Genomic DNA, 13,849 nt, shown 5'->3' with positions numbered 1-13,849 from the left:
TCGACTTCCCTCTTTCCGCTCTCTCTAGCTCCTTTCTTCCTCGCTCCATTTCTCTCCATCTATTTTTCTTTGAATGCTCTCCCTCTCTTCTTCCTTCTATTTCGTCTCCTCTGCCTCCTGTCTCTGGCTTTTTATCTCCCTCATTTCCTGCCTAAGTTCTTTTCCTTCTCGCTTTATTTCTATCAGGATTTCCTGCCGCATTTTTCTCAGCTCCTTCATGATTTCCTTCTCCCAGCTGTCCTTTTCCCTCCTCTGTCCTTCTCTCGGCATCCTCACCCCCCTTTTCGCTCTACTATATCCCTGCCTTTTTCCGCTTCGCTTCGTAGGCCAGTCAAATTAGACATTTTGGTATGAAAGTGATGCGAACTTTTTTATTCCTTTTTAGGCGTGTTGGGGGTGTTTAGAAAAGCTTATTTTTGAGTTGTCGTATCATGAGACCCAGAGCTTTTTGAGGAGGGGAGGGGGAACTAATTTTTGACGAATCGGAACAAGTCACCGCTCATTTTCTTCGTTTTTTCAAGCCCTACAACTTTCTCAGGAGCGAAAAAGTGCTATCTATTAATCGAAACGAGATAAATGCAAAAAACCGCGAAAATTTTATTTTTTGGGGGAACCAAAATTTTAGTTGAGGGGTTAGTCATTTTGTAGTTGAGGGGTTAGTTATTCATTTTTTATCAACATTCGCCAAGTTATTGCGAAAAAACGAAAATTTTAGTTCTCCCAAAAAATAAAATTTTCGCGGTTTTTTGCATTTATCTCGTTTCGATTAATAGATAGCATTTTTTCGCTCCTAAAAAAGTTGTAGGGCTTGAAAAAAACGAAGAAAATGAGCGGTAACTTGTTCCGATTCGTCAAAAATTAGTTCCTCTTCCTTCCCCCCTCAAAAAGCTCTGGGTCTCATGATACGACAACTAAAAAATAAGCTTTTCTAAACACCCCCAACACGCCTAAAAAAGAATAAAAAAGTTCGCATCACTTTCATACCAGAAGCCTTTTTTGGTCTAATTTGACTGGCCTATTGTTCTTGCTTCCTTTCCCTCTCTACTGTGGACCGGGCCTTACGCCAGGTGGCGGCCGAACAGGTGCCTCCTTCTCCTTCCCTTCTCTATATGCAGTCACTTTTTTCAGCACTCACCTCCCGACTTTCCACTCCCAGCCCTTCCAGCCTCTGCCGTGCTCACTCTACTCCTCCTTCTCTTCCTTCCCTCCTCAGGAACTTCTGATTACAGTCTCACTTCCTTTCAGTTTCCTCCTTCATCTCCTCCTCTTTTCTTTTACATTTCTCCTTAACTTCCTTATTATCTTCCATACTTTCTCTTCCACTATCTTTTCCACCGTCTCCTTCTCTATTATTATCTTCCCTCTGCATTCCATCTTTGTTTGGTTATCTTTGATCCTTCCGCAAACAATTCTTTCAATAATCACCGCTTACTTTCTACTATCACTCGCTTCGTCTCACAGCTCGCTCGCTCTACTGCCACCACGTGCATTTCTTGCATGTTTACCTCGCTCTATTACGGAAGCCCTTACGGCTCACCAGCGACTGTGTCGCCAGTAGTGGTTATTCGTGCAACTAGTAGCACGTTTTGCTTCGCGCGGCGCGTGAGTCGGGTGCAAGCAGCAAGTTGTGTTGCTTCGTGCAACTAGTTGCAAGTGGAAAATTTATTGGTCTGAGCACACAGAAGATTCTCGAACTTGGTGTCTTTATTCTGATTGATTGTGTTAGTGTTTACATTCGAATGTTTCAGTTTTTATCATCATCGTGAACATTAAAAAGTTATTAAAATCCAATTGCATTATCAAAGATAATGGAATTTTATTATTGAGTCACTTCGGATAATGGTAGGTTATTAATAAAAACAGTTTAAAGAAATTCAGTAAATTTACAGTTTTGTGATAATCCCATAATAACCTGTGAAATTGTTACCCTATACCGTATGAAACTTCTGCTTTGGAAATAGACAAAATATTAGTATCTCGAACTTCTCTCGGAGTAATAAATTTACAGGAAAGAAAATGTTGTAAAATCATCACGTTCAGCCTAACAGTGTATTACAGGTTATGTTGGTATATTTTTCCACGCAATGTAAGACACATTATTTAAACTATAAAAGTGACATATTCATCAAAATTCTGTGTTATTTTATTACTTGTTGTAAAAATGCCAAGTTCGAGAATCTTCTGTGTGCTCAGGCCAATAAATTTTCCACTTGCAACTAGTTGCACGAAGCAACACAACTTGCTGCTTGCACCCGACTCACGCGCCGCGCGAAGCAAAACGTGCTACTAGTTGCACGAATAACCACTACTGGCGACACAGTCGCTGGTGAGCCGTAGGGGCTTCCGTACCCTATCGATCTCTTCCTTCGATCTCTCGATCTTGCCGCTTATCCGTCGACACACATTGCGGACGTGTGTTGCGCATCCGCCTTAGTCTTTTCTGCCGCTCTCGCCTCTTGTGCCATCTCCTTCATCGCCCAAGCTTACCGTCAACTTAACCTCTCTCTCAGGCCTCCTCATCTCCAACAGATTTCTGTCGTCCCGCTTTATTTTTCACCTGGCCTCCATTTACTTTACCTCCTTTTGGCTTCCTTCACGCTTACCTTTCTCCGCCACTTTTCCTTTCCTCTATAACACCTTTTTCTGACGCTCTTTTCCTCCCTTTCTACGCTCCACCTGTTCCCCCGCCGAGGCTACGGGGGAATAAAAAAAAATGTAGAACGTTTCACGATTTTGCGTCATCCTTGAGCAGGGGCCATGCTAATCTTCTCTGTATTGTTCCAATTTTAGTATATGTACTGCCGAAGCAAGTACAAAATATAAAAAGATGTTATTTTAATAAATTAATTTATTCAAACGACGTAACTAAATAATAAATATTTAAATGAATATAAAAACAGCAAATGAATAAATTTTTAATTTACTTATTCAAAATGCACAAATATTACTCAAAGATTTTTAAAATATTTGTTGTAATTTTTAAAAAAATTTTTGATGTATTGCTAGAAATGTTCCATGGAGAATTTTTGAAATATTTTTAAATTATTTTATGAAAAATTTCATAATTGATTAAAAAGTTTTGTAACATATGACAATAAATATTTGTCATATATTGTAGAAATATTTTGTAAAAGATTTTTTATATATTTTCAAAATTATTTCATAAAACATTATTAAAAATTAAATTAAGGAATAAAGAGCATCGAGCCGTAACGGGATATAAGTGTTAATATATTAAATGTATTACAATACAATTACAGACGTTTCGGTTCTATAAAACATTGAACCATCCTCAGTGTCTATTTTAACGCAACTGATTGACAAAACTTGCTACATTAGCGCTATCGTTAATTAAAATTAAATATATAACACGACGATATACAGACGATAACGTTGGTATTGTACGCATAGCGTAAATAAAATTTCCTAAAATTAAATTACGCCGTGTATTCTAATATAAAATACGTACTATTTGAGGGTCTGTGGAGAGAACGCTTGTGAGGTCGACATTATCAATATCGTAGCTGGTGTGTTAATTTTGTAAGAGAGTAACAGACTATCCAGTGGCGCACGAACGAAACCGATTATACAGACAAAAAGGAATAGGAAGGGGAAAAGGGAAAAACTATGGTGAGAGCAAGAAATTAAGGAGGGAGCAAATGAAGAACCGGAAGATATTCCTCGGGAAAAGACTCCATGTCCTTTTGTTTGTTAAGCGGGGATAACTGTCTCTTTATATGTATCATCTCTGACGTGGTCTCCTCCCAAGTGAACGCTCAACGTCTAAAATTTCAACCCCTTCCCAGTCAAACTCGTGGTCAGTCTGTAGTTTATGATCCGTAATTACCGAAGGGGAGCGAGGATTTCTTTTGAAATCCATTTTATGTTCTTTTACCCTGGTTTTTAATTGCCTCTTTGTCTGTTCCATATAGAAAACCTCACAGTCCTTGCATGGGATTTTATAAACGACCTGACTGTGCGAAAACTTGTCAAGGTTGTCTTTTCCCGTCCTAATGAATCTTTTAAGGGGGTGTGCAACCGAAAAGGCAATCTCTGCAGTTTTGACAAACTTTTTAAATTTTTCCGACGTAGCTTTCACATAGGAAACGGTGAAATATTTTATATTATCTGATTCAATCGATAGATCCGCTCTTCTCTTTTTCAGAACAAATTGTGTAACTCTGTTTTTTATTGAAAAAAAAAATGAACGGTAATGGGTAGCCGTTTTCTAAGAGTAACCGGATGATTAGATTCAAGTTCTTCTTATGAAATTGTGGATGTGAGATAGACAATATCTTGTCCACAAGCCCGAAAATGACGCCCTTTTTATGGGATATTGGATGGTGTGAATGGAAATTCAGGTATCTTCCTGAGAAAGTAGGCTTATGGTACCAGTCAAAGATGAATCTGCCCTCCCTCACCATTACCACGACATCAAGAAAATTTAAAACGTTATTATCGCTGATTTCCATAGTAAACTGTAATCTTTTGTGTACTGACATGAGTTGAAAGTTTCTAAGATGTGATTGAAACGGGGGAGCTGCCCCTTACAAAAATATTTCACAGCTTTTACACCTCATATAGATCGTTTTTAGACCGTTTTATCATTTTTGTGTCCGTTTCTTGCACTCTCAAGCACGCACAGTCTACTGCGAAAGAACATGATGAGTATACGCGAGTATGCGTATGAGTATTTTTGAGTAGATTGTCCGTTTTTAATACTCGTTTTTCAATCGATGAGTGACAATACGTTAATACGTTCCTTTCTTACTCACAAAGATGAGGACGAAGTAGGTTGTCCGTTTTCAATACTCATTTTTCAGTTGATGAGTGACAATACGTTAGTACGTTCCTTTTTTACTCACAAGAAAATATCCGCGGATTTCTTCCGATTTTAACCCTTATGTTACATAAAGGGGGATTTTGAGTCAGCTCGATTTCTATCCATCAAAATTTCTCATAAATTCTGAAAGACTCCCACTCCTTATCTCCTCCTTATCTCTAAATTGAAGTACATTTATTCTACAAACTTAAAAACCTTTTCAAACTGTACCGTAAGGGTTAAATGTTTTAGTACTTACACTATTTATCCTTCATTAATAGATAAGTGGTACGATGTAATATTCAAATATTCGCAAGAAATTTGCATTGAACGTTTCTATAAGTGCAATATCCCGTGTAGAAATTTGTTAGGGATGGCCTTACATAACATAAGGCCCCGATCATTAGTTATTAGGGATGCCATAAGAAAGGTTTCCTTATTTTAACTTAATGAGGTCCCGATCATTATTTATTAAAGATTCCATAAGAAAGATTTCCTTATTTTTATCTAATAAGGCCCTTGTAAGGATTTGATAAGGATGTTTTAATTTTATAAATATATTTACAAACACAAAATTTCGTAATAACCCAGCACTGGTTTCTGACATTCACCCGACATTAAGAAATATTATATCATATGTCCAATTCAAAATTTTATTACTCTTTTTTGCTCTTTTTAAACTGAATTTGTTTCTTAAGATAATTTTTGAAAAATTATATATTTGCGCTGGTTATGACATGTGTAGATTATATATAACACTTATATCAAATTAAGAAGTAGTCTACTACGTAAGGTAGTTGGCTCACGATCCAGAAGTCCCGAGGTCCCGAGTTCAAATCCCACCAAGGTAAATGTGTTTTTATATGTGTTTTTAAATACGAGAAAATATTTATAATCATAGGCTGCATCTTAAGAAACAAATTTAGTTAAAAAATAGTAATAAAATTTCAAAATAAATAATTTTTTTTATGTCGAGTGAATATCGGAAATCAGTGTCGGCTCGATACTGGCTCGATACTGGCACGTAGCATTGGACCGATGTCGCATACAGCACGTATTTACCACTTAAAAATACTCATAAGAATACGTTATTACTACTCGGATATAGTCGTACGCACGGTGTAAGAAAGGAAGGTGATGTCACGGCCTATCTCTCTACTGTGAGAGCTTGACGCACTTACTGAAGAGTTGTTACAAAAATCCGCCAGCAGCGCTAGCCGTACGTAGGCCACACGGACATTAGGTATTTGTGTGGGTATGCACCACGAACAGTTCACGTTCACACCGTGGCCCAACCAGTACAGATGGTAAAGGTCACTAACCTTGTTTGTAGATCGTTTTCCGTTAATTATTGAATTTTTTATTCAAACAAGATGGGTCGATGATGTGCAGTTTCGCATTGTAAAAGTGGTCATCGACGTCATGAACACGAAAAAATTACTATTTTTTCGGTGCCCAAAAATAATATTCAAGTGTGGTCGGAAAGGTTAGGTTGTGCTTTGAATGAAAAATCCTGTGTTTGTGAAAAACATTTCAATCAAAATGATATAAAATCGGAAAAAATTATCGCTGAAGATGGGAAAATTATTTTTCAGGTAAGTTTCTTTAAATGTATTATTCAAATAAATCTTCAGAAACTGTTATATAAACCGATACTCAGTATCATATATGCATGGTTTTAGCAACGCTTTTCAAAGAAATCACTTATCAAAGGAGCAATGCCAATTCTGAATTCTGATGAGCCTCCGATGAAATTAGCCAAAATTGATACCAGTGCAGTAATAGAAGAATCTCAGGACCTGACAGAAGAATTACAAAACATATCAAAATTTTCAACTCTCCCTACAAATTTTACAGTCTTACAGAATACAAAATCACAATCAGATACCAATGAATTTGCCATTGACACTGAAAAAGATACGCCAGTAACCAGTGATAGCAAATTACATTTAATTACATCGAATGAAGTTATTAAATCAACCATTAATCTTTGCAACACAATTAATAAAAATGATCTAAATGGTTCTAAATCTCTCTTTCAACAAATATGTGCCAACGAAATCCATATTAACCAACCTGGGGCAAAATGGAACTTTCACAAATCATTGGAACCTCCAATACTAGTCTTTTCAGAATTAGAACTTGCATCAACACCGACGCGTGGGGAGAACAAAGTTCCAGTTTATATTAAAAAGGTGAGGTCTAAATTTTTTAAATAAACAAAAATATCTTTAATAAAAACAATTTAACTTTTTCAATAGGTAATCTTGGATGATCAACTTTATGTAAAAATATTCATAGGCCAAAAGAATATTGTCGAATGTATAAGTGATCTCAAATGTCAAGAGGATTTGGAAAATTTATTAATAGAAGTAGATAAGATGATAGTATGTCCTGGTGGCCCGAAAGTAGCAACATTTAAGAAAATACATCCTCAGTGTGCATATAAAGATGAAAATAACAAATGGAGACATAACTATTGTCCAACTGTTGTAACGAAGGGCAGTGTATGTCAGTACTGTGTATCTTTACACAAAATATTTGCACAGCATATTGATCGCCAACGTACTTCTAAAAAACGACTTGTCTTATCACCAACGACAAAAAACAAAGTACAATTACTTTACAGAAGAGCTCGAGTGCGAGCTCGAAAGCTAACAAGAAAAGAAACAAAAATCAAGCAAATAACAGAATATATAGACGAATTGCAGAAGAAAATGGATGAAATTGAGACTGAAAGTTTGGAGAAAAAAATTGAAAAACTGAATCTACCAGAACCACAAGTAAGCGGATAAATTTGTGTTTCTATTATTTATGAAATTATTAAATATAATTGTAAAGCCTCCAACATTATGTTCATAAAGAATTTTCAATATTAATGATTTGTAAATATTCAGAATTTCTTTTTAATTACTGAACCTCAAGATACTTCTGCGTTTCCAGATGTAAAATAATTTTAAAAAATTTGATATATTTTATAATGAGAATTATTTTAATTTGAAAAGTAATGGTTATTTTATTAAATAAATACTATATGTATCGAGGCAGTAAGAAATATACATCTTATTAAATATGTACATTTGATTATTTATACATCTTATTAAAATGTACATCTTATTAATTATATACATCTTATTAATTATACACCTTATTAAAATATGTACATCTTATTGAAGTAATATAAACTTTTTTATATTTAATATTAGACAATAAAACAATATATTGTAATCACTGTTGGGTTGCCATGAATCACTTCCTATATGCCACCGTATAAATTTTTTAGCAAGGTTTTTTGCATGGTTTTTTATTTCATCACATTTCCCTTTATTTCATTAAAAATTTATTCTTGCATGCCACTTGTATTGTGCCGCTTTCTTCCTTTTTTTAGGTTGTATTGATTAGAGAATGCATTTCAACTGCACGAAAAAAATCTTCTACAAATAATAGATACAGTAACGAATGGATGCTAATATGTTTACTCTTACACATTCGGAGTACGGCAACGTACAACATGCTTAGAGAAAATAAAATTCTTCCACTACCTTCTAAGTCAACTATCTGCAGATACCTTCGTAGTTCTAATACAGGGTGTGGTTTTGATGAGAAGTTTTTCACTTTATTTAAAATAAAATTGGGGAAACTTCCAGAAGATGCTCGACATGGAATTTTAACATTTGATGAGATACAACTGAGAGCGAGTCTTGAAGTCAACGTAAAAAATATGAAATTCGATGGTTTGATTGATTTTGGCACGGAAAATTGTCCTGATGTTCCGAATGCTATGGTACAAGCCGATCATGCTTTAGTATTCATGTTTTCATCGGTAAAGCATGCATTCCATCAACCTATCGGAATGTTTGCATGTAAAGGTGCAACATCCGGAGATGCATTGGCCGGATTGGTATTAAAAGCGATCGTTGAAGTTGAAAAAGCTGGTGGAAAAGTTCATGGTATAATCTGTGATGGGGCGTCAACTAATAGAAAGCTATGGACTAAGTTAGGCATAAGTGGAAAGCTGAAGATAAATGAAAAAGAAGGGACAGTTACACCTCCAAAATACTTTTTTCAAAACCCTGTCGACGATTCTCGAGTTGTGTATGCTTTTTCAGATGCTCCTCATCTTATAAAGTGTATACGGAATAATCTTTTTAATAAAAAAAAATTTAAGGTATTCATTACTATCATGAATTTTTCTCTAATATTTTCTCTAATATTTTATGTTTCAATATTTTTTAAATCTATTTCTCAGATAAATGGACAAGAAGTTGAGTGGAGATTTTATCAAAATTTATTTAAGGAGGATAAAAAACTTCCTGCAAATCTCAGACTTTGTCCCAAGTTAACAGAAAATCACATTAACCCTACAAATACCGCGAAAATGCGGGTATCTTTTGCAACTCAGGTACATTTGATTTTTCATTAATCCTTATGTCAATACCCGGGTACCCTGGTACCCACTTGTGCATATACGAACAACGGGCGCACATTCCGGGTATTGACATAAGGGTTAAGGCCGGTATTCATAGTTATTTAAGACCATTTTAAGTTCAATCTTAAGATGTCATGAACCAATCACAGAGCTGTATTAGCGTCTTAAGACATTACTTAAGACGGCCTTGATGACTGTGAATACCGGCCTAAGACTGTTTTATCAGTATGTGCTGCATTATTCTATGGCTTCAATTAAAATTCCTTCTATCTATTAGGTTTTCAGTAACACTGTTGGTGATGGTTTAAAAAGCTATCTTGTTAGAAACCACCCTGATTTTATTGGCTGTGAAGCCACTATTTCATTTACGAAAAAAATTAATCAGCTTTTTGATGCCTTAAATCGAAAATTCTCGAAAGAAGGTATCAAAATTGGTAGCTCAGATTTAAAGGTACTTATTTTTCTACGTTATTTCAATTCTATGATACGTAATATGATTCTATAGGGAAATAAGCTAGGAATGTATTATATAATTAGGTGCTACGTGAAACCATTATCTGACTCGATGAATGGGAAAAAGAATTGGCAGCAACTATTACTCCTATTCATTTTTTGTCGCATCAAACAGCAGAAGGTTTACGCGTGACATTGCACTCGACTATTGCATTGACAGAATATTTACTGACTACATGTAATTTCAAATACGTTTTAACAGCAAAGTTGAATCAAGACTGCTTAGAAGTAAGCACTTTTTTTCAAATAAATTCCTTCGGTCTTTTAAACATTTTGTTTCAATGAAATTTTTTTCAGAGATTTTTCGGCATAATCAGACAAGCTAATAGTCAAAATGACCATCCTACTTTACCAACATTTATGCAATTATATCATTTATTATCAATTTATAAAATTTTGAGACCTCCAAAATTTGGAAATTGTCACTTTTTATCACATGAAAAAGAAAATCAACCAAAAATAACAATGGAAGAATTCAAGGCTGTTTTTTCATCGACGAAGACCTCTTTTCATGAAATGCACGTTAAAAATTTGAAAACAAAAATGGATGATTTAATTATGTATACAGATTGGGAATGTGACGATATAATTGACAATGATTACGCAATGGCTGACGTAGTAGATTGCATAATTTACTATATAACAGGATTTGTATGCAAAAAAATGTTGAAAAAAACAGTTTGTGAAAACTGTCGTAAAGCTTTTGCATATGATAGTGACAATGGTATAAGACAACTTTCAGAAGCACATCTCGTTAATATAAAAACTCGTGGAAAACTTATTCATCCAAACATAAAAATATTTCAATTATTTAAAGAAATTGAAAATGTTTTTGCGAAAAACGTTACCAATAGAATTTTATCAAAAAACGCTGGACGACTTAATCGAGAATGATATTTTTTGTTTTTCAATTGGAATTTCCTTGTAACGAGCATAAAAGTGACATTTTATCATATTGCATTCATTATTACATAACTCTTCGAATGCGACAGTTTGCAAAACGAGAAAATCGCAAAACTAAAAAAGTTTTTTGAGAAAAAAAGAAATTATCAAGATTATGTACAAATTAATTTAATACTGTTATGGTATGAATATTTCATAGCTAAATTTTATGTCATTTGAATAAAATAATTTTTTTTAAACTGATGTTCGTTTATTTTAAATTTTAAAGCTTTATTACTTTATAAAGTAATTTTTTAATGATCCATTTTAAATCATTTATGGCATTTTATGGTTACGTATACAAGCACAGACGTGGTCTACTAGTGGCCCACGTGCCGCTAGCGCCTCCTCGCGAGAAGGACTAGAAGGACTAGAAGTTCCTCAATAAGGGCGTCAGTGTACATAGAGCCGTGGCATCACCTTCCTTTCTTACACCGTGGTCGTACGCAATCCGCTTTAACCACTCGTTTTTAAGCAAAAGGGACCCTTTGCGCCCCAAAAACGGGTCGTACTCATTGAACCAAATGCACGTTTTTACCACTCAAACTGACCGTTCTTGCGGTCCAAAAACGGTCCAAAAACGGTGAAAAATTTTTATAAGAGGCCATGAAAATGTCGTCGACATATCTACGATAAATTTTGATGTAAGGTAACATGTTTATTGCTTTTGTTTCTATGTCCTGTAACGTGATGTCAGCGATAATTGGCGAGAGGGGAGAGCCCATCGGGGAGCCAAATATTTGTCTGTATACACAATTGTTAAATACAAAGAAAGTCGAGTTTAAAACCATACAGACAGCTAATAAAAATTCGTCTTTCGGAATGTGAGTTTTCTCAGAGATAAAGTCCCATCTAGTCTCGATACTATTAATGGCCAAATCTAACGGTACATTGGTGAATAACGAAACAACATCCAACGAAATCAAATTATAATCTGACTCCAATGTAATGTCTTTCAGTTCACTCACAATTAAGCTGCAAACTATTTTTTAGGTGTGTGTCAGGTAATTTAAGGTAGCTGTCTCGCTACGTGCTAGTCATGTGACTGTTTGTATGTTTTCACGTTCAGAAATATATTTCAGGCAATTTTTGCTAAGGGAAAAATAATTTTATGAATTATGGCGTAAAATTTCATACGTGACAAATTATGTTACTTTTTCCAAATTATGTGATTTTTCTCATTTGACTCCGTTTTGATCAACTGATCATGCGAGTCGTCGAGAAAGGTTACAAGTGAGGTTACATCTCCTTTTCGATTGAATTTTGACAATTACTGAAAAAGGGTTTCAAAACGCATGACAGGGGTGTCAATCACTATCCAATTCGGCTAAGAAAGACGAGCCCCATAACCTGCAACTACAGTGATTAACCCATGGCGTTGCCAAGTCTTCCCAACCTCACCTCGACCAAAAAATGTCTGCTCGATTACCGCATTTTCACTAAAATAAACTAAAAAATTAGCAGCGAAATCTCCGGTAACCTATATATTTTATGGTTGCATCGGATTCTTCGAAATCTAATGTACAAAAAGCAATGTTTTTTTCTCACTTCATCTAATCGAAAAATACGAAAATATGTGATTGAAACCGTGATAGAGCCTTCTTTTCTGTATGAAGTAATGCAAAATTTGTGATTTTCGAGATCGATTTTCTAGGGTAAATAGTCGGTAAGGAGCCACAGAAAAAATCGACTGATCATATAATTTGATATAAAAACCGAAATCGAAAACTTTATCTAATACATGCCCTGACGAGACAGCTACCTTAATATTATTATAGATGATATTATGCAAGATATTATGAAGCCAACGTGTACAATGGACTGTTGATAGATGAGACTATAACTCTGAGAAGAGCTCCCGGTTTATGAATTTTCGGTAATCCATACGCTCTGAGGACTGGGAGGGGGTTGAAATTTTGGACGTTGAGCGCTCACTTGGGAGGAGACTTACGTCAGAGATGATACATATAAAAATATAAAGAGACAGTTATCCCCGCCTAACAAAGGACACGGAGTCTCTTCCCGGAGGAATATCTTCCGGTTCTTCATTTGCTCCCTCCTTAATTTCTTGCTTCCACCATAGTTTTTCCCTTTCCCCCTTCCTATTCTTTTTTGTCTGTATAATCGGTTTCGTTCGTGCGCCACTGAATAGTCTGTTACTCTCTTACAAAATTAACACACCAGCTACGATATTGATAATGTCGACCTTACAAGCGTTCTCTCCACAGACCCTCAAATAGTATGTATTTTATATTGGAATACACGGCGTAATTTAATTTTAGAAAATTTTATTTACAGCTATGCGTGCGATACCAACGTTGTCGTCTGCGTGTTATATATTTAATTTTAATTAACGATAGCGCTAATGTAGCAAGTTTTGTCAACCAGTTGCGTTAAAATAGACACTGAGGATGGTTCAATGTTTTATAGAACCGAAACATCTGTAATTGTATTGTAATACATTTAATATATTAACACTTATATCCCGTTACGGCTTGATGCTCTTTATTCCTTAATTTAATTTTTAATTTCGTGAGCCTTTTAGATTATACATTATTAAAATACTTTTACATCTTTTATAAAATATTTCATACCAGTCCAATAAAAATATTTCTTACAATTTGTGTGCAATATTTTTAAAATATTTTTGTAAAATATTTTAATAGAATATTTTAAAATGTGTATTTACAGATATTTACAAAATATTTTTTAAATATTTTATTAAAATATTTAAATTTTATTAAAATATTTCACAAAATGATTCACAAGAAATATTTCATATTATGTGGATCGAAATGTACCCCTCTTTGTCAGCCTTGTGATATGTATTTTTATCGTGTGACGTGACAAGGTCACGTTCCTTGTCCAGACGGTAACTCGACCGAGGAGAACGTCCGGGATGTCGCCTCCGCCCGAGAGGAGCGGGGCGACCGCGTCATAATGTATCAAGAGACACGGTAGTGTCTCGCGCCAAGTACACGCGGAGCGAGACCGACCGTGACTCTTTTACGCGACGCGACAGGTTGCGAGTACCCGAGATGTTGAGATCTCGATAACGAGTGAACGGATCAAGTTCTAAGTCAAGGCTTGATCGATAGCTTGGGGTCCAATTAGGGGGGGGGGGTTTCTCTCATAATATTCCG

General features: G+C 35.2%; 1 non-coding gene across 1 annotated transcript; it reads right to left on the bottom strand.

The window, feature by feature from the left end:
* Positions 1-2,709: 2,709 nt before the first annotated feature.
* Positions 2,710-2,814, bottom strand: LOC139817063 (U6 spliceosomal RNA). The gene has a single exon (XR_011733131.1). It is a non-coding gene; the product is annotated as a U6 spliceosomal RNA (small nuclear RNA).
* Between the last annotated feature and the right edge of the window lie 11,035 nt (positions 2,815-13,849).

This window comes from Temnothorax longispinosus, chromosome 7 (genome assembly GCF_030848805.1).
Source record: "Temnothorax longispinosus isolate EJ_2023e chromosome 7, Tlon_JGU_v1, whole genome shotgun sequence".
NCBI lineage: Eukaryota > Metazoa > Arthropoda > Insecta > Hymenoptera > Formicidae > Temnothorax > Temnothorax longispinosus.
This window is presented reverse-complemented; position numbering and strand designations above follow the sequence as displayed.